The following is an 18,974-nucleotide window of genomic DNA, read 5'->3' as shown; positions in this document are numbered from 1 at the left end:
CATGCGTTTCCATTTGCTCCTTAAAAAATAAGCCAAACATGCTCAGTTAACCAAGCTTTTGTGCTCTGTGGGCATCTGTCCTATTTTCAATTCAGACAAACAGTGTTTTTTTTTTTTTTCTTTTCTTTTTTTTTTCTTTCCTTCCTTCTCTAAATTAGCATGATAACACCCTGGAGAGGGAGTAAAAGAGCTAATCACCTCTTTCTCTCGCTATCTTTTTCCTCTGCGTTTCTAGCAGCAGCTTATTGTAACACTGAACGCTTCATTGGTTAAACTAGCACCCTGATCTCCTCCATAAATCTCACATATCGCATGCTGTCAGCAACTGGGGAAATGAAACACAAAAGGCAAATTGTATGTCTCTTTCTCGGCAGTGCGCTTGATATTATGGTTGGTTAACAGGCTTGTTCCTGAGCTATTATTCCATGTTAATCACATCCTGCTGGTCCTCTATGAGAAGATCATGGCCTTGAGTGTGGAAAGGATGCTGCACAGAGAGGTGACAAGGACGATTCTCAGTCAGTGCCACATCCACTGCGGTTTCCTTCACTCAGGCAAGTGAAGAAAGTGAAAACCGGCTGGCTAAAAATGTGTTACCATGTCAAGGTGCCAGCTGGAAAAGGACCACCCGGTTGTTATGTCTTGTTTCTCTTTCTCTCTCTCTCTCTCTTTTTTTTTTTTTTTTTTTAAACGACCAACCTGTCCTGATTCGTCTCTATTACTGTTTTGGACAGTCTGACGCCCACCAGACTGAAGGGGCTGACCCAAATCCCAGTCTTCCTCCCAACACAATCCTGTCAGGTCACAGGGTCAGCAGTTAAGCAGGGGCAACAGCATGGCCTGAATAGTAAAGAGATTGATTTTCGTCAGCGGGACTGGTGGGGGCAGGGATCGGCGATAGCTCAGGTCAGATCATTTGCCCCCTGGAAGAACAGAGGTAGACAGGAATGTGCTAGTGAAAGGAGCAGAAAGCGGGGCATTCACAACATGTCTGCTCGCATTCTACTCTCCACCTGACATCTTCAGCAAGCTCTGTCGGAGACCAAAACAGGACACGGAGCTGTGCTTCTTCTTTTAATAGGCAGCTTCAGGGCAAAGGGGTATTCTTACGCAAATCTTTTCGGTACTCTACGCAAATGTTATGTATTTTAAAGCAGACATTTTATCTCCATAGTCAGCAGGATCTTCTCAGTTTTTGGTTGATTGTTTCTTGCCGAGACGTGCACATTCACCACAGCCATACTGACACAACAGGGTTTCTAGTTAGATTACAGTGCAGTGTAAACTAGTTTGATCAGATGATCAGGATGTGTGTAAAGTTATGTTCATGTCTCCTCTTAGTATAATTTTACAACCGATGAATTCATTCTCACAGACACGACACTGAAAAGATAATGGACATGCCCTTTTGTGCTTAGATGTATTTTAAGTTGCCGGCACTGCTATTCAGCCTGTTTATGTGCTGGTGTCTTATATGTGTATAAAGAGCTGTAGAACTGCAGCTGGCTGTGCATTAGGAGCTCCTCCTAGAGCTCAGAGCTTTATTCCAGATGATGAGCTGCTAAGTCCTCCTGCCTCATGGGTCTGATTTAATCAAACTAGAGCTGCTCTTCAGAATAATAAAAAAAAAAAACAGCTGGTTATGGAACAGATTTCTTCTTCTGATCGGACGTGCCGTGCTGCTGTCAGCGTTCCATGCTCCGGGTCAACTTTATGTGCCTTCGACACTGAGCCGAGGAGAAGTACTGTACGCAGCGAGTTAAGGTTTTCTGCAGGCGTCATGTTGAATTCCTGGCGAAAGATATATTTATTCTCAAAATCTACACTGTGGCTAACAAAAGAGGCCCTACACATGCAGGATGTTATTCCAGGAATCTGTTAAAGCAGAAAGCAGCATTGAGACACGCATTGTTATAGTGCTGAGGTGAAGCCAAGCTGAACAGCTGTGCTCTCTCTCTCTCTCTCGTTCTCTCTTTCTCTCTCTCTCTCTCGTTCTCTCTTTCTCTCTCTCTCTCTCTTGCTCTCACACTCTTTCTTTCTTTCTTTCTTTCTTTCTTTCTTTCTTTCTCTCTCTCTCTCTCTTTTTTCTCTCTCTTTCTCTCTCTCTTTCTTTCTTTCTCTCTCTCTCGCGTTCTCTCTCTCTCTCGCTTTCTCTCTCTCTCTCACTCTCTCTTTCTTTCTCTCTCTCTCTCTCTCTCTCTCTCTCTCTCTCTCTCTTTTTCTCTCTCTCTCTTTGCATTCATTAAACTTTTTATCATGAAACTATTTATTACATGGTTATAGATGCAAACCTAAACTGACTAGAAACAGAGACAGTCTCTGGCAGCCTCACCGTGAAGCCTGGACTGTAAAACCTGCACCTGCTGCAGGTTAAGTGTCGTTAAAGGGTTTTTTACATTTTTTTTTATTTATTTAATTTATTTATTTTAACAAAATGTTCAAAAACATTCTGACCGCATTGTCCTTAGTTTCTCCCAATAAGACTGTAGACACTATCTGCTGTCACCCAGAAGACCACAGACTTCCTGTCAATGTTTCTTTCTCCTCTCGTCTCAGGGAGTTTTTTCTTGCCGCTGTTGCCTCTGGTTTTCTCTTTAGGGCTCTTAATCCGGATTGGATATATGTTGTTAAAAGAACTTTAGAAATAGCGCTGAATTGAAGAGTACAGCTGTACCCCTGTTCAAAGTGCTTTGTGTCCTCTACGTTTTTGACGTTTTAGAGCCTTCTGATGGCTAGGACATTAGGATGTCGTTAAGACTGCTGGTAGCATTCTTCTAAGTGAGCTTGGTGTTTTGAGTTGTAGAGAGTATCATTTTTCCGAGGAGGAAAGACATGAAGAAAAAATGAAGCAACCTCCTGGAACCAGTTCAGTAAAGCATAAAACACAATAACATGCTGGCTGCCTGCCCAAAACATATCACATGAACCCCAAATCAACAGTGATTCGTTCGAGTTCTATCCCTCTGCTTTTCTGCTCTTGGCTATTCTTAGCTCCAGTAATGTAAGACACGTTTATTGAGGGAGGCTTGGAGCAGTGAAAGATAAACTGCAGAGATACAGAATCACATAGTATGGCATAGAAAAATGGTCAAACCTTTCCCTTCACCCGAACTCCGGGGAGCAGGAGATAACCAGCCTCCTCCTGAGCTTTCGTTTCTGTGTTAAAAGCCTGAGAGAAATGCTTCTCAAACACCCACCTAGCTGATCCTGGCTACAGGATGCCTGCTGCAGCTTGGCAACAAAGCACGAAGAGCTGCACTGCAATTGGATTGAGTCCAGATGCTCGCCGATAGTTTCATTTTAGGTTTAAAAGCCAGACTGAGCCAGACACAGCACTCAGGCTGCGGGTTGATATCGAGTCGGCCGTTTTGTAGTCGTCCACAAAATATATGGGTGAGCTCGAGGCCTTGAAGTGAATTGGGTATGTTTTTAGATTTGCTCTTGTAAATGAGCCACCAGGAGCTTTACGGAATCACGCCAGAACGCTGACGGCACTCGGTGCGTTTCGGATGAACGTCCTAGCTCGATGACTAGTCGCACTCACAAATCAGAAATTTGCTAATATAGACTTGTCAGGGTCATTTCTTATTCTGCTTTCTTCTCAGGCAGCTTTAACACTGTTAGTCACATGCCACAAAAAAGCATTTAACATTTTCTGCTGGTCTATAATTCATAGATTCTTAATTCCTCGAATTAAGAAACCTCTCTCCAAGAGCATAACCAATTTAGCCTGCCCTGAGGGGAGCTTTGTAAGTCGAACCTTATCTTACAATATTAAACATGACTGTAATTAGATCAGAGTTTCTTCGTGTATTGTCTCTATTATTCTCCAGAGAGACAAAACGCGTCTGCCGTCTTTGTGTGTGTGCGTGCGTGCTTGTGTGCGCGTGTGTGTGTGTGTGCGTGTGTGTGAATGATGTAAGCACGTTTAATGCACTTTGTTCTTTGTCAGGAGACAGACACGCTGATGAAGGGCAGGACCGAAGTTGCAGAGACTGTTAAAGGAGATACATACAGACACAGACACAAGCTCAGACACAAAAGAAGAGCGAGGTAGCGCTGTAGAGCATCCCAGTGCTGCAGGTCTGCACAAGTAAAAGAAAACTGGCTGAGAGGAGTGTTAACTTGCAGCAGATTGAAGGAACAGATTGCACTCTACACAGATTTGGATAGCCTCAGAATTGGATTTGTAGAGATTTGGTTAAAATTCTGTCCATAATGAATGTTAAGTGAACAGTGCTTCATTTTATCGTGCGCAAAAGACAGCACTTTCTCTATGAATTCCTTTTTCTTTGGACCATTTGGCAACGAGCGCTAGTGCTGTATGAATGACGGTGCTGAAAAAGTCAAAAACGAATTCTTTTGAAGGCATCTGATTTTCACTTCACAACAAATCACAAAAAAATGGCGCATTGTAAATTATGCCTGCTGTTACATGCCACGTGTATATACATGTGTGTGTGTTTGCGTGTGTGTGTGTGTCTTCTCTCAGACTGAGGAATATCACGACTTCCTGGAGAGATCCAGTGTTTTATCCAGCGTATTTCTCCTCCTCTGTGTCATGATCACTGGATGAACTCTGAGGTAGGAACCAATGGGGAAACAACTTGCTGAAATGTCAGACTGGAAATCACCCACTTTATTTCCTCCTGACGTCTCGAATCTTTTGTTGATATTGCCTCTTTGGAACACAATTGCATTCTCTAAAGAAAATGCGGTTTGATTTGGCAGAAAATTGAAGTCGTGGCCAGCCACATTATCTTGGGCTAGTTGGTCACCTCAGGGTGTTGTGTGGCGGGAAAAGGGTTTTTTTTTTTTTTTTTTTCATTCTTTTTTTTTTTTCTTTTTTTTCCCAGCCTTGACAAGTTGAACAGTGCAAATCAAATACAAAATCCTGCAAATAAAAAAAAAAAAAAAAAAAGTTGTTTGAGGACAAATGAATTCCCAGGTTGTTTGAGGAAGGTGTGTAGGAGGTTGGGGGCAGCGAGGAGTTAATGGTGTGTGATACAGGCATATTTTACCACATAATCATCTATTTTTTAGGCGATGACATCATTAATATCAGATTTTGTGGAAACACAATATTTGGATTAACACATACTGCGAAACTGAGAAATGGCAACAAAACGCCTACTTTAGTTTTCCAATCACGGTTTAATAAGAGTTAACTCTAAAGTGACTGTGTGTAGATTGTGTATGATAAGCACAGAGTAGGTTGCGTGTGAAACCTACGGACATTAGACACAGATATTATCATATGAAAAAAAAAAAATGAAAGCGTTCTAAGCGATTCACACTTATCAGGATCTGTGCTGACATGCTTGATGACATGGCATGAAGTTGTTTGTGTGGGATTTCTGAGCACTTAAGGGGTTTCCAGTGAACTGGTGAGGAGAAATGATGAAAATAGGGAGGTCTTGTGAAAGCACCATGGAAACATTATGGGCACTGAGCCAGTGTGTGCACTTGGAATCCTACAGTCTAGAGGTTGTTCAGATCAACGCAAATTTATTTCTATAGCACTTTTAACATTGGACATTGGACCTTGTCACATGTGAGCTGGCCAGTGAGCAAGCCAGAGGTGACAGTGGTGAGGAAAATCTCCCTGAGGTGACAAATCATGAGAGGAACCAGACCAAAAAAGTGAAGCTATTCTCATCTGAATAACACCACCAGTGTGATTATGAAGAATTTCCCTTCTAGAACTGTGTATTATACGGTACAAAAGGGGTCATTATGTAACCGGGATATTATATATAGCTTCAGGATGAAGTCTGTTTTGTTGCAGTTTATTAATGGAGACTTGAGTGGAAAAATTTTCATTTTCAATTGCAGTCCAAGTGGCAATCGGAGGCCTAAGCTGTCTTTATGATTTCTTAATGGTATCATCCACAGAGATGCAGTAATAAGTAGTAGCTCAGTGGTCAAGTTGAACTAGAGATCATAAAGTTCTGAGTTCAAATACCAGGACCACCAAGCCTCCACTGCTGGACCCTTGTATAAGGCCCTTAACCCACAACTACTCCGCTGTATAAATCAGATTAATGTAAGTATCTCCGGATAAGTAACGGCATCTGCCAAATGCCCTAAATGTAAATCTATCTTATATAAGCTATGCGTATGGGGCCAGTCTCAGCAGTGAGGTAGTGATCCAGTTTCTCCACTAATGTTTACATTTTACACGTTTTCATGAGATAAGTTTCTTCCAGGATGTGTGCTGTAGGATGAACGTCTTGATATAAAAATAACATCTTCAAAACCTTCTCAAAATATCTTTACTTTAATAACAAAATTAAAATGAGTTCATTTTAAATAAAATGCCCAGAGAATTATAAAATGAAAGCTCACAAAACGTTCAATATAATGTGATTCATATTGAATCAATTCAATTTGAAAAATGAAAATATCAAATAAACCAACTAACCGAAGAAAGTCTTATTTTTCCTGCTGTTACACTCTAACAGTGAAATATTTATACTGTCCGTTCGGCATTGGCCATACCGTCCATGGCTCTGTACTGAGGTGTTCGTGCTCCTAACATCCTAAGTTAGTCATAAATGATTGAATCAACAGCCACACCTTCACGCCTACACGTGTTGTCTTTGGGCTTTTCTGTAAATGCGGAGTGTGCAGATTACAGCACGCATGTTAAAGTTCACAACAACCTCTATTCTGTCGCTGTGAAGGAAATAAGAAAAGCACTTCCACTCAGCAATGATTGAATAAATTCAATTACCTACAGCTGTGTTTTGATATAAAGTGCAAGTGGCTTTAAGGCATAGTGGTCTTATTAGGAAACTTTAGAAATCCCCACAGTAGTAGACTATAGAGTTGATCGAAACAAATTATATCTGTAATCTATTTTTAACCTGTTTTGAAGGCCTATATTATTAAACGTCAATGGCGCTTTACCTTGATGCCCATTTAACAAAAGCATTACATTTATACAATGCAATAATGAAATGAATACACATTTTGAGGTAACTTCAAATTTCTGTTATTCTTATATTTATAGTTTTAATATCGATATAAATTATTTTTACCCAGATGAGGATGGTTCCACTCAAGGTTTCTTCCTCATCTCGTCTCAGGGAGTTTTTTCCTTGCGAGCGTTGCTTCACACTTGCTCATTAGGGATCAATATGAATTTAATTTTAAATTTTGTCATTTTTATTCAGACTTTTAATATTCCTATCAAGCTGCTTTAAGACAAGGTTCATTGTTGAAAGTGCTATACAAATGAAGATGAACTGAATTATTATATCATCAATTTTATTATGCTGGTGAGGGTGGTTTGGCTCGTCTTGTCGTCTTAGAGCAAAAACTCACTGAAGTTAATATGACTGCTCGTTTTTTTCCTGTGATGAAACATCTCCTGACCAGAGTGAACTCTTCCACATTGACCATGTCCCCATCCGCAGGGTACAAGGGCTTACTGAAGGGGTTGATGACTATGAAAATTCTGTAAATTATATGCTAGGGCTTTTACATTCACCAGATTTCAAGCTAAATTTGATCTGTTTTGCTCTAGAGGGTTGGTTGTGGCCCAACACTTACTCATGTCATTTCGACAGTGTAGCTTTCGACAGACCGCCGAGCTTTTAGAATGCACCAAATATTTGGTGAATATTTTCAAGAAAAAATAAAAAGCCTTCTTGGTGGTTCACCGTATGAGTGGAACTACCATACAGTCAGACAACCGTATTTGCCTTTTAACAGCTGCTGTAGAAAATTGCCCATTTCTACCCATTTCTAAAACAGATTTATGAAGCATGCTTTATGCTGCGAGGGAGAAAAAAGACAAGATAAAAGATAGAAGAAATCTCTTTGCGTGTTTGTCTAAAATACTTGCAACAGCCCACCTGCTGCAGATCCCCAAGGATTCAGCATAGAAGAGTGGACCTTTAATCCCTGGGGACCACAAACACACATTGATACGTGCATACACACACCACCAATGCTACCACCTAACAAGATGATTGGCCAGAGTGCTGATGCAGGTGGCAGGGTCTCTCCAGTGCTTGCTGGGAGCAGATGGCTAGCCAGATGCATGCTTGGATTTGACCTTGGTGCCCACAGACGATTGAACAGCATAGTCATCCTCTCTTGACACTCTCTCTTCCTGTGCTGTTTTTACTCCTCTGCACCAGTGCTTTGATTTGCTTTGGCAGCTTATGGTGATATTTTTTTTTTTCCATTCAAGCCATATGGAAGTCTTCTAAAGGCTCTCAATCTAGGTCCCTCTAAACGTGGGTGCGTTTAGATACGTCACTGGCACTACCAGTTGTCAAAGAAAGACAGTGTAATACAGCGTATGAGATACCGGTACAAAGAAAACAGAGGCATTTATAATTGGGTGAACAGATTCTTGACTTTGATGGACAGAAGCCTTATTAAGTCTGCTGATCTCGAATGTGTGGGTTTAGCCAGCTTCCCTCTGTTCACGCCTGTCAAAACTGCCATCCGTCCCAGTGCCACTATGTGCCAAGCACTAAAACGTTTATTCCAACTCCTCACATGTCATGCAGGCTTGGATAAAGAGATGATATCTTTTAGCCAGGCCACTGAGGTCAATATGAAGAATGTTTGTGTTATTGCAATATTAAACAAATATATATTTTGGATTGGATAAATTGTTGTTTAGTTCTATTGAAATGAGTCCAACGCACCTGGGTTTGACTGTAACCCATGTAGAATTGGCAGTGTTGACTTTTCAGCATACTGAAAGATTTATTGTGTGATCCTCCAGACTTAGCTTGCTTCCACATCATTTTAGGTAAGCTAACATTTACAAAAAATCTTCTTCTTTAAGTGTTTACCCAGGACACAATGTTCCTTATCGAAAACGAATCTACACCATTCTGTTTTCGTACAACCAAATTGCGCGATCATGAGCTGCTCTCACCTAATTAATACAAGGGTTTTTTTTTGGTCTCTGCAGGGTTTCTGCACTGCCAAAAACATCTGTAATTGGACTCATTGATTTTCTGGAGATGTTAGAGTTGTTCTCTCTTAATCACTTTGAATCAGAAAGCAGGCTGTGGAGCTAGCAAATGGAGCTCCACGTCCAACTTTAGTTCTAGCATACACTCAATCACACTAATGACTAAAGCTACCTTGAATTATTATCAACACAGACCTGACATTGATATGCTAGTAGGCGTTTTGTGGTAAGATTATATGAGGTGGATCAGTGTTTCTAGGATTTCCTCACCTTACGTTTTTGGGTCATCACCTCATGAGAGTTCTTTTCAAATTGTTTGTCTTGTGAGGGTGTGTTTGAAGAAAAGCTTCTGTTGGGACTTTTGGCTGTGCATCGTATTATTTGTTTTCTGAACTTAAATGAAGCTGTGAGTGTATAGTCCTCAGCCCACTATACTGTGAACACACATTACTTTTCCTCAGCATATGTTAAGCAGATCACCAGAGCAAGCTAATGATGCTAGTTACATACATTCACCAGATGATTAGCAAAGCAAGCTTTATGTTTCTTTATACTTCATAAAGAGCTTGTATATGAAAGGATGAAATTAATTCATGGTTTTCTTCCATTTTTGTGTATCCACATCGTATCTAGTTGGCAAAGAATGAAGAAAATCATGATATAAATGTTGGTTGTCAGTGAAATTGCAGCTTTAGCCCATAACCAGTCAGTGTCTGGATTGTTTGCTAGATATCTTTGGGCTGTTTGTAAAGCTAGCAGTGATATTAAGGTGCTTGAAAACCCTTTCAGCACCGTCATTACTGACAGTTGTATCTCAAACACACATACTGTACATCTTGCCACCTCCGTGTCAGTGTTGCTTATATGCCACTTCGTCAGTGATAATCCTGCGGTGGGAGAAAATGAGACGACAAATGGTTCAGGGGCCATCAGTCATTTTTTTCCATACAAACTGCACTGTATATGTATATGTTTATGTTTAAATTGCTGACATGTACACTTTAAATCAGTATAGTCAACACTCGAACTGCCTGAGAAACTCCTGCAAGTTTGCCACTGACCATCTTTATTCCTCAGCTCAGCTTCTTCAATTAAGATCCTTTGTCCAAACACAATTTCCCTCTCTTCCAGAAAAGACTATTTACTAGAACGTTATATGACACCATTTCAGTTGTCATTCATGTGCTATAAATGATTGTTTCCCTCCTTAACTTCTGTTATCAGAAGGGTTGCTGTGGTAAACCTATTCAATTCAATTCAAGTTTATTTGTATAGCACTTTTTACAATGGACATTGTCTCAAAGCAGCTTTACAGAACATAAACATAGAACAGAAGGTAAACATAAGGAGAAGTATAAAGAAATAATATAATAAAAATTCAAGCTATAGACCTATTTTTCATAGTTTTCACCTTTTTGTGAGTTCTATTCCGGTATGGATGGAGGCTCAGTAGAAAAGAGACTAAAGACCCTATTGTTCTTTAGTAGTGGGCGAATTAGAATCATGGCTGAGTGACTGTTAAATAATCTTTTTGTTACGGCTTAACGTAAGCGTTTGTGTGCATACACACTTCAATTTCTCACTTTGGCCTGTGCTAATATGTCACTTTGGCCAATACTGCTTTGGAACTGTATGTGCATTGAGGTGAATGAGAGCAGTTTGATAAACTCTTATGTTCCTTCCCAGAAACCTCAGAGTTAATCCTTCCTTTTGTAATTAAAAACCAAAAGCAGAAACTAAAATCAGAAGTGAAGAACACACACATCTGTTCTTGACAAATTGTTTTCTGACAAACACTGTAGCCTGTTCCTTCTGTGTGTTCTTTATTGCCCTTAGTTCTTCGTTAAGCCACCGTCCCTGAGTTAATAGGGAATTCTCAGACCCCCGTGTGCAAACCAGGGCCTCCACTCACTCCACTGACTCCTCCGGGTCTCTGTAATCCTGTGCGTCTCCACCGGAGCCCCACGAGGATGAGGCTATCTCAAAAGCTCTCCATCACTGCACTTCAAAGTGATGGCTTAAACCAGGAGGAGATGGAGGTGCAGCTCAGCACAAATCTTTACCTGAAACTTCCCATTGTCGTGTAGTAAGACCCGAGGTCTCAGAGCTAGGAAGGCGGGAAAGTGGAGGTTTGATATCTAGGGCAGGATTAAACCTCCATTTTGCATTTGAAGTGAATCTACTATCCTAAAGAAAAATGAGAAAAGTATTTCTAATTTAAAAAGCAGAAGTAGCTTTTTTATATAGAGTGTATTTGGGTACGGTTAATGTTTCTTTCTGGTGAAGAAATTAAGATGTGATAATTTAGCTTTAATTGAGAATGTTTTTTTTTTTCTTAACCACAACAAGCCTGGTCGTGTAGCTCTCATTAGCAGTGTAGCCAATATTATGTACAGAATTAATGAGACAAATATCGGTTGTTGTGACCCAGTAGTAAAGAGCAGATTTTCTCATTTTTACATGTGCTGTGTGCGTCAGTAAATCTGGTCTTTCGTATCTGTGTCAAAAACACCAGTTCTCTCTGAAACTGTATAGTGGCGTGACTAAAAATCCTGCTCTGCATTGCTTTGGGTCTAATGCCATATGTTTCCAACCACCCATTCATCCTGTGGGTCCAAAACAGGCCAGAACGGCCTTTTTCAATAACATCCTGGCAGAAGGAGATGATTGTGGGTTAATAATGGATCCTACTATTTATGTGCATACCCATGAGGATGACAAACATTTGTTTCCTTGTGATTGATTTGTTATAAATGGGAGAGGGGAAAAGAATCCTTTTTTGTTCTTCCCCAAACAGCTTTCTCTGAATTTGGTCTCTCTCTCTCTCTCTCTCTCTCTCTCTCTGTCTCTATCTCGATCTCGCTCTCTCTTTCTCCCTCCCCTCTCTCTCCCACCATGTGCTTTTCCTGACCTCTCTATAAATTGAAGCTCATTGCATTACAGTTTATTGGCCTATATTCCTGCTTGTATTCAGGCAGAGAGAGAAGACCTCAGATAAAATGACTGTAGATCTCTGGCTTTATCTGTTTTAACTTCACTCCCTGCCAAGTCTGTCTGTACTAAAGAGGGTGAAGGGGAATTGAAAAACCCCATCACCAATTAGATGCTCAAAAAGCAATTATCTTAAGTAGAGGACGAAGTTAAAGAACCTTGGCTGGCTCGCCAGATTTTTTTCCACAACTTGGGTTAACTTACTTTTGTTCATATTCCCTACCATAAAATAATGACCTGCTTAACGCAGTAATGTGTGTTATTTTTTTTTTTCCTTTTTTGATTTCTTGCTGAGGCTGCCAGAGACTGAGGTCTGTACATAAACCGTTTTGTGTTCTTTGAATGTGCCAGTGCCTGGAGTCTTTATTTCATCCTGGTCAACAAAGATGTGCTAGCTTTGTCTTTGTGCTTCTCTTTCGTTCTGTGACTCAATCATCTAATTTAACTAAACAATTTGTAACAGCATTCAAGAGGTCTGACTTGCTCAAAGAACTGATTGGAATAAAGGGATGATGGGTGTGAAGGACCCATTACTCCAGACGAGAAGGAAGTCTGCCTCTTATGGGTTTAATGCTACAGCAGTGCCCACACAACCTGCCAATTAATGTAAGTGGCCCCTCAGGGCAATGGATTAGTCCTCTACCCTCTCTGTGAGAAAAGTGTGCACTCGTCAAGAAAGCGCAGAGCTATTAAACCGCGTGGTTCTGATTGCCACTGCTTGATGCCACATTGTCTATACCTAATCTGCAGACCAACAGGACTTTGGTGAAGTTCTTCAATGAAGAAAAAAAAAGAGAAAAGATTGATATTTTCACATCTAGCACAATTTGTTTGCTTGTTCAGACCACACGTTCCACACAACACAACATCGAATTTCATTTGCTGTTGCGTTTTGCTTCATCACTCCAAACCAGAGTCATTTGTTTATTTGTGATTTAATCAGACTAGAATAATGCATGTTTCTGAATGCTAACTGATTGGTGGCTGCTTGCTCGTGGAGCACTGATGTTTCAATGTGAACCTGCTCAGTGTGTAAAAAAGCCCCCTAAATTTCTGTGGGCCCCTAAACCATCCCTCAGAATGCGTTTGCTAAGCATTGTGTTCACTCCATATTGAACAGTTCACAAAGTGGGCCTTCGCTAGATTAAGGCTTCTCTAAGCAGACCTCATGGAGCTGTTATGGCAATGCAGAAAAACCAGCCTGATCAGCTGCATTGACAGAACTGCATTATTAACTGCACACTCACGTTATGCTGCGATCATATGACGCAAACATGTTTGCATTGCTCAAGTCATCGATGTGTACATGACTGCAATGTTGCATGTGACACGGTGTCATTTACATCAAGCTATTAGTTTGTTTTTATTTTTAACCCATTCATGTTTTTTTTTTTTTTTTTAGAATTTAGTCACCCATTAGAAATGAAAGTCTTATGACTATTTGAATATATTTATTTACAGGGTTTCTGTGCAGTGCCATACTTTGTAATAGTTGCTGACCTGCTCACCTGATTTAGAGATTTTAGCCTGGATGTTTTCTGTCATGCTGTGCCTGGGCCTTACTAACAGCTCTCATGTGCTGTTCTGATTCCGATGATTTACATGCAGAGGTCTTGCGGCGCTGCTTAAACAGTGGCTCTGTATTAATTGTTTCTTGTTGCAATCAACAGCAATGTTTTTTCCCCTCATCGGAATAGCAGCTCGTGCTAAGATGTTTGCAGAAATTTAGCTGCTTCAGGGCTTTGGCACAAGGTGTGTGTGTGAATGTTTCACCAAGGACACACAGAGCACCGGAAATGTCATGACCCACACTTCCTCTCGTACTGGTACTCTTGAGCAGATTGATTCTGGTTGATTGCTGAACAATATCTCCCCCATTGTAGCTGTTCTCAAACGAACCCACTCTATGCAATCAGAGGTTGAACAATGTTCACTCTTATGACCTGCACCCACCTGGTGATGAATGACCTTACGATGGAGTCTGACATGGCCTGATACTGCCACTAAATCTCCAACTGCAGAGACCCCAGCTTGATAGCATTGAGAAATTGGGGTGTTTGTTGGGGAATGAGGGCTGGTGGATAAATCACTTGCCCAGGTGTCTGGGACAAGCAGATTTCATGTTAGAAGTTACTTTATTTGTTGCAGAGTAGACATGTGGGTTCAAGAGTCTTTCTATTGACATCTTAAAAAAACAGATTTTAGTTTGGAGCTATGTTTAATCTCCACTAGAACTGGTTTTACTAGACCGAGGAATCAGTGTGTGTATAGATAGATAGTCTGGATTGGAAACAGTGATGAAAATGAGCAAAATGAAAAAGTCCGGCAATGTTGTCACATTGTCACTACTAGCACCGCATGCAGTTTAGTGTTGAACAGATAAAGAGCCAGACGAACGATATATTTATGCGCGATACAAGGACAGGTAATATTGCAAAATGTCATGATATCTGAAAACATTTCTACAATAAAAATCTTGATTAAAAAAAAAAATAGAACCTTTTAAAAATATGCTTGCTATTTTTAATGTCTAAATAAAATAAATGAACACTGCAAAGTCCTTGAATCCCCTTTCACAGAGTAATAGGGAAATAGTGAAAGAAAAAATAAACCGAAAAAAGAATGTTTACAAAATAATACAAAAATTGAGAAACAGAAAAAGGATGAAACTTAAAAAAAATTGTCGGAAAGAAATGTGCGAGACATCAGAAGTATGTTTCCGCAAAATAAAAAACAGCTCTTAAAAGCTATTTATCTTTTTTTTTTTTTACATTTATAAAAAATTCAAAACAGTACACCATTTTAAGATGTCTGATGATAAGGTGCAGAGAATTTATTTTTATTGAGCCCTAAAATTCATCATGAAATTGATATCGTATCTTCCATTCCTGTGCACAACACTGCATCTCATACTGTAGCTGAAATGCTGGTGAAGGACTTTGTCACAAACAGATTTCTACATGATGAGAATATTGGAGCAGTGCAGTGATTCTAAAAACACACCTGCGTGTGGAAGTGCTGTAGGAAAGAGCAGCGAAGTGAACTTGAACACATGAAAAAGAACTTGAACTTAAATAAAATAAAATGAAATCAGGAAAACTAATACTCTACATAATGTCTCTGCTGCTGGATGAGGACTGCCCTTGTCCTTACACTCGGACACCTCGTCCTCTACTGCGTTTCTTTTGGTCTCAAATACCATTTTGCCTCTGATCGGATTTGGATTTGAATGCGGGGAGCCTCTGCAATGAATTCACCCACATAATGTTTTATTTTTGTCTCTCTCTCTTTCTCTCTCTCTCTCTCTCTCCCCTCATCCCATTCATACTCCCAAACATGCTCTCGCAGATATTACAATCAGAACCGATACTTGATGCCTCCAAGAAATCTGCTGCCCATTTTACCTCCTGCAGTGTCATACCTGCTCTTCATACCATCATAATTACGCCAGGACAACTGGGAAATGGTTTGACTCCATATTCAAATGGGGCTCTGATGAGACTTCCCAGTGTTCCCACTACTCCGAGCCCCATCTATATATCTACCCATCTATCCATCTCTCTCTCTCTCTCTCTCTCTCTCTATCTCTGTGTGTGTGTGTGTGTGTGTGTATGTATATATATATATATATATATATACACATAATTATCTATCGTAACTGTTCACTATTAGAACAACTCACAACTCAGGACCACCATCTGTGTTACCATGGCAATCGAAGGTTCTATTCTTCCAGAGTGGAGCGCTCCATTTCTTTCACTCTCTAATTGGCCTGTGATATTGCAGGATGGAGCATTCAGATGAAGCATTTGGCACCTTTACCATTGATGCTAGACAACTTGTTTTCGAGGGGACTTTGAGAGGTGAGGTACAAAGAAGAGTTGGAACGCACCCCGCCGTTCTCCGAAAGCTGCACTGCTATTAATCCCCAAAACCAGTGTTAAAGTCCTCTCTCACAGCACTATCAGAGTCTCAGTCTATGTTTAATCCTTATCGGAATTGGTGCATTGTAGGATATAGAGTACGGTGGAATTTGGCACTCTTTGATAGAAACATGTCATTGTGTGTTAAATGGTGAAGAATGTTTAGTAGCATGGGTTATGTTGCGTCGTTCCGTACCACACAGATTCATGTGTCATGGCTCGTGAGGGCTGCAATTCTCATAAATGGGGTTAATGGGTAAAGCTCTGGGTTACTGATCAGAAGGTCAGACGTTCAAGCCCCAGCACCACCAAGCTGCCACTGTTGGATCCTTGACAAGGCGTTTAACCCTCTCAGCTCCAGGAGTGCTGTAACATGGCTGACCTTGCATCCTGACCTCAGCTACTTTACAAGCCAGTATATGCAAAGATGATGACTGTACTGAAAAACATGTGAACATTACAAATAAAGGTTTCTCCTTCTAGTAATGACACCAAACGTATACTTACCTACTACTTAGTATGCAGTATGCAGACCCTGTTATTTGTGCTTGGTATAGCAGAAGATTACAGCTGACGGTCATGGTTACTAAGTTCCAGGTGAAAGCTCAACCTCCTACTTGCTCTGTTGTCAACAACACAACACATTGGTGGTTTTATTTAAAAGCTATTTTTTCCTAGCTACTTACAAGCAGAGAACAAATCTTAGCTGATAATTTACAACACAGTGTCTGTTCCCCATATATTTTATTATCCGATCTGTGTATTTTGTGCTCCAGCGAGCCGAAGGAATTGGATATGAGCCACATAGTATGCAAGCTAAGATGCAGTAATAAATACACTCATAGAGACAAGTAGGTGTGTTTAAATCAAGTACAAAGGTACTCACTAAAGCTGAATTCCAACTCAGATCAGTCCTGAATTCTTGTTTGTTTTTGTTTTTTTTTGTTCATTCTCCCTATACCTGCAGAAATTGGCCTCTTATCCGTACCTGACGTTCCTGGCATTAGTGTGACCCACAGGAACAGGGGCACCATATTATAAAGTGTTTATATATTTTTTCTTTACTCTAAACTTCCCCCTTTGCATCAGAATTTTTTTTTTTTTTTACTTTTCATTTTCAACTACAAAAAAAAACCTTTAGCTTTAAGTGCCATTAAAGCTAGTTGCATTTGTCCATCATGCCTTTGTATTGTAGCGTACATTATGACTTTATCAGTTAAAAGTAGTAAAATGAAAGTGGGAATGCCTGCTATGCAATCCATTTAACTGCATAATGGACTACAGGGTTCTAAAGCAAATTGCATTCAAGAGGAAAATGGCATGCCATGCTGCAAAGATTTCACGCTGCTAGCCCCGGACCTTTTTTATTAGCGGTTGCGTTCCCTCACACCGATGTATTTCGATACAAAGATTAAGGGACGTGCCACTATCCTGCTCTCACACAGCCTCAGGGTCCTGATGAAGGCCACGTGCTGGCCTTTGTCCCGAAGCACCGTATGGACTTCCTCCTCAGTCTTAGGGCCGATGCAACAACGAGAAACGTGGAAGATGAACAAAGGGATCGATAGGGTCCGTTTAGCAGCTGAGGAGCACGGCTCACACCTTCATGAGAGACAGAAAGAAAGAGGAACCTGGTGCTAGCAGAGAGGAGGAGAAGGAGGTGAATGTTTGCGACTGCAGCACACTTAGAAAAATACAGCCAGCTCGAGCCAGTGTGGAGGTGATGAACTGTCACAGAGACGTATCAGAGAGAGACGGGTTTAAATGGCTGTACACGGCGAGCTGCAAATTCTCTCCTGTGTGGGTTTGTTTGTTATTTATTTATTTATTTATTTATTTTATTGTATCTCAAATGTCTAGTTTGCATGATGCAAAAGGGGGCTGAATTAAACATGGAGGCAAGGCGTAAAATCTGAACTTTGCGGCGTAGCATTTTGGTGGTTGTTTAACAGTGGGTTTTATAATGTGCTAAAGACAGCGTGGTAGCAGAGCTGGGACCCACACTTTTTTTTATGACTTCCTCAGATGGTGGTTTGAGCTGCTGGTGTTTTCTATTTCTCCACTACCTACTCTCGTGTACTTGCACATGCAGGCATAACTTCCCAAGAAATGCCAGGCAAGGCCAGGCTTGTGTTGTATTTCTCCAGAGAACAATGGGGAAAAAACGATCAAGGAACTTTCTTTATTTTGTATCAGAGCCAATAAATGAGCCAAGTTTAATAAATCAGACTCATTTTGCACTTTCTCTCTCTCTCTCACACACACACACACACACATATATATACACACACACACACAGATTATTCCACCCTGTTCCAGTCTTCTCTTTCAAATGGTAATACTGACTGCTAGAGCATGCTGGAGTGTTCAGACCTGACACCAATACATTGCTTGAAACCTCTTTTCAGCTTGAAGATGTTGGGAATATTCTATTTCTAAAGATTTCTAAATAGCGAGAACACTGCCTCTATCCCACACCTACATTCCTCGCAGTTTAATCTTATGTAAGTTTCTAATCCAAGCAGGCGTATTAGAGGTTCGAACTTGTCAAAGTATTTAAACAGATTGTGTTTCCATAGCCAAGGTATCTTGTAGATCTTTAAAATCACACAAACAGTAATCCCTCCGGTATTAAGAGGACTGGAGATAGCATGCGACCGTGTGCTTTCCTTTTGTCCCCAGAGCCCCTGAAAACACATAAATAATGGGACACTCTCAACGCAGTTCTTTCAGCCTGTTTCAGCCCTCTCCTTTCCCAGCTTTCTTTGCCGAGCAGCTCTGACATGAAAAAGACATTACTGCAACTGGATTTTCCTGTGTGCTGAGAGTTTTTTGCCTCAACTCCTCCAAGGGTCACCTTCGAGACCTTGCAGGGTTTACGAGAAGCAGGTGGTGAATATTCGATGTACAGGGTTAAATTGTGTTGCCAACCCTTGAACATTTCGTGTCTTCGTGGAGAGGGTCTACGGGGATCATTCTAAACTCACCAAATGCTAGAGGCATGATTTGTGCTGCATATGTTCAGAAAGTGTCCCTCCCTCTCTCTCTCTCTCTCTCTCTCTCTCTCTCTCTCTCTCTCTCTCTCTCTCTCTCACACACACACACTCCCTCTGATT

The 18,974-nt window shown here is 40.7% G+C and overlaps 1 protein-coding gene across 3 annotated transcripts in view; it reads left to right on the top strand.

Annotated features, from left to right (window-relative positions):
* sema6e (sema domain, transmembrane domain (TM), and cytoplasmic domain, (semaphorin) 6E) overlaps positions 1-18,974 on the top strand; it is a 144,518-nt gene that overhangs the window by 8,402 nt on the left and 117,142 nt on the right. Inside the window, exon 1 of one of the 3 annotated variants that reach the window (XM_060870232.1) lies at positions 4,568-4,584. The exons of the other annotated variants lie outside the window; for them this stretch is intronic. The gene's annotated coding sequence lies outside the window, so the exon portion shown is untranslated. Of the gene's footprint in view, positions 1-4,567; positions 4,585-18,974 lie in introns of those variants that run through there. 3 annotated transcript variants of the gene reach the window in all.

Source organism: Tachysurus vachellii, chromosome 5, assembly GCF_030014155.1.
Source record: "Tachysurus vachellii isolate PV-2020 chromosome 5, HZAU_Pvac_v1, whole genome shotgun sequence".
Lineage (NCBI taxonomy): Eukaryota > Metazoa > Chordata > Actinopteri > Siluriformes > Bagridae > Tachysurus > Tachysurus vachellii.
This window is presented reverse-complemented; position numbering and strand designations above follow the sequence as displayed.